We start from the raw sequence: 3,253 nt of genomic DNA on the forward strand, positions 1-3,253 counted from the left end.
CTAACCACAGATAAATCCAAAACAAGTCAGAGGAAAACGATGCTGGCTTGCCTGCATGCCTGATATGTGGCATCATAATTAAATACAAACTGGTCTATTTTTATGTTTACTCTTTGCAGATATATGTTTTATGTATTTAAAGCATGGCGCTTTTTATTTTATTCATTTCCCACACATATGGGAGGAGTCAGACAGGCCCGCGTAGCTCTGTGATGATTTTTTTTCCCAAAGCAGGCCGACACAGGCCAGTGTTTTTTTTCTGGTGTCTTCCTTTGTTAGGGTTAGGGTTAGATAAAAAAAGCAATAAAATGTCAACAGTTTTCTGTTTTGTAATTTCATAAATGCAACAAACTAGTTTTTGTGTATATAGTATAACTATATTTAAAACTTTATGAGCTGCGTTGTGAAATCTGATTGTGGCTGATTGAGGCTGTGCGCTCGTTCTTCAGGCTGACTCTTGTCACTGTGCAGGTTCAGGTTCATTGTTAAAGGCTCATTTTCAACTTTAAATTCTTTCATTTCTTTTTAACTCATATGGTTTTAGGCTGATTTTTTAATGAACAGTTACTGTGTGTCTCTGCTGAGCTACACCTGCTCACACCTGGGGCCACTTTTACACACCTGACCTGTCGCCTGTCACTGACCTGTCACCTGTTACTTGTCACCTGACCTTTGACCTGGCACCTGACCTGTCACCTGCCCTGTCGCCTGTCACCCGACCTGTGACCTGTTACCTGATCTGTGACATGTGACCTGTTACCTGTGACCTGACCTGTGACCTGACCTGTGACCTGTGACCTGACCTGTGACCTGTTACCTGTGACCTGACCTGTGACCTGTTACCTGTGACCTGACCTGTGACCTGTGACCTGAGCTGTGACCTGTTACCTGACCTGTGACATGAGCTGTGACCTGTGACCTGAGCTGTGACCTGTTACCTGACCTGTGACCTGAGCTGTGACCTGTTACCTGACCTGTGACCTGACCTGTGACCTATGACCTGTGACCTGTTACCTGTGACCTGTTACCTGTGACCTGTTACCTGTGACCTGTTACCTGCAGTTAGCTCTAACTCAGGTTCGGACCTGACCGTCACACACACCTGTACACATCCTGTTTGAAAAGGTTTCTTTGTTATTGACTTGGGTTTGGTTGGAGGCTGTTCTCGGGTCTGGGTTAGGGTTGGGCCTCCTGTTTTCATCACTCAGATGTTCACCTCTTCATCCTGATGATGATGATGGTGGATGCCGGTCCCGTTCCCAGCTGGATGTTGTTCCAGTGGGCGTGGCAGCGTGTTCCGTGTTAAACCTCACAGGCAGTGGCCTGGATGCTGCTGAGGATGTGGACCAGCGGCCACACGCATCACACCTCTTTTCATCAGACTCATGAAGAGCCTTTTTTCTTAAAAATTATTATTGTTTTTGTTTACCGGAAGATTTTTTTCTTATTACACAATTAAAAATGTTTTATAGTGATTTTAATTACTCTAATTGTTTTTTTAATGAAATGTATGAACATTTATGGAGAATTCAGATTTTATGACCTACTGCTATTTCATTTCACAAGAGAAACTGGTATCAGTGTCAGTGGTTGCTTCATAAACAAAAGAATAGATCTTTTTTCTTATGGGCCCTGACACGGTCTAATGAAGAGGATGATGATGATGAAGCCCTGCACCGGCTACCATCAGACAGGTGAGATGGAGTGAAGCGAATTTTATGTCAGGAACATTCATATTTACAGGATTTGCCCCGAATGCAGCATCAAGTGTCACTCACCTGCTGGTCCCGCCTCCTGGCTCTCTGTCTGCCTCCCTATTGGTCAGCTGGAGGGGGAGTCCAGCAGGTGAACAACTGACAGCTCAGTGTCATGTAAAGTAATGTGCGCACGCGCACACACACGCGCACGCACACACACACATGCGCACGCACACGCACGCACACACACACACAACTTTCAGCTGTGTCCAGGTGATGTTTCACTGAGCTTTATTCAGGCTCTCGATTCAAGTCTCCTCAAAACAGGCAGGCAAAGACACACACACACACACACACACACACACACACACACACACACACACACACACACACACACACATCAATGAAACATACACAGTGTGTATGAGTGTGTGTCAGTGAATCTGTTTGGTGGTTAAGTTCTGCTCCTCTTCAGAAATGAAACCCTGGTCCTGATGGCGCCCCCTCCTGGCTAATGTTACACTCTGACACAAACTGGCTCCTATTTTCTAGACTGAGAGGCTGAAGGTTAAAGGTCACACCGCAGAGCTCGCAGATAATATTCAGTCACAGCAGGACAGAGTGTGTGTGTGTGTGTGTGTCTGTTCATGTACTTCCCTAAACAATGAACGACAACCTCACATCAGCTGGAGCTGCTAGCCCGGGCGCTGAGCTAGCCACTGGCTTCCATCCTGGCCTAGCTGTTTCTCTGGCCACTAGCCTAGGTCATGGGTGTTCAAAGTGAGGTCTGGGGACCTGTGGGGGACTTTGAAGGTCTTCCTTCAGCAACATGAGGAACAGTTCAAATGCTTGTGAATGCATCTGATCGCAGCCTCACAAACAATAAATCTGATCCAGCATCACTGATCTGACCTTTATCACTAAATGTTTTAATCATTTGTTTGTCTGAATTATTTTCCTTGTTGTCTGAACTTTTACAATTGTCATTTCAGTTTTACTGGAAAACTATATTTCTAATGATTAAAACAATATTTATAACATGATACGTAACATATATAACACCAGATAAGTGCAGTTGGATCAGATTTCTTGTGTTTAAATGCTTGTGAAAAAAAATCTCTCTGGATGTAAGGCCCTCTTCCAGGACCAAATGACTTCAAATGGAGGTCTGTGGCTAACTCAAAGTGAATTTGGGTTCCAGAACATGAAAACATTTGAAAACCTCTGGCCTGCACATTAGCCCCCTTGTTTTTTTGTCAGCCTTCATGCTAGCCTGGATGTGGAGATGCAATCTGATTGTTTTTCATTATCAATATGGAGTTGCTGCTTCAAATGGACCAAAGAGCTGAGAAGCGTCTCTGCTCTCTGTAACCTGAGGCTGAAACATCTTCACCCAGTCCATGAAGACCAGATGTTCCTCACATGAGAAATCCCTTGGCATGAACTCAACATGGAACCCGTCTTCTTCATCAAATCCCATCTAGTTTTTCGAGAAATGACTCGGAGAGTCAGCTACTTCAGGAAGAGGAGCAGACAGATCAACAGAGAGCTGATAG

The sequence above is a fragment of the Myripristis murdjan genome, chromosome 5 (assembly GCF_902150065.1).
Source record: "Myripristis murdjan chromosome 5, fMyrMur1.1, whole genome shotgun sequence".
Taxonomy (NCBI): Eukaryota; Metazoa; Chordata; class Actinopteri; order Holocentriformes; family Holocentridae; genus Myripristis; species Myripristis murdjan.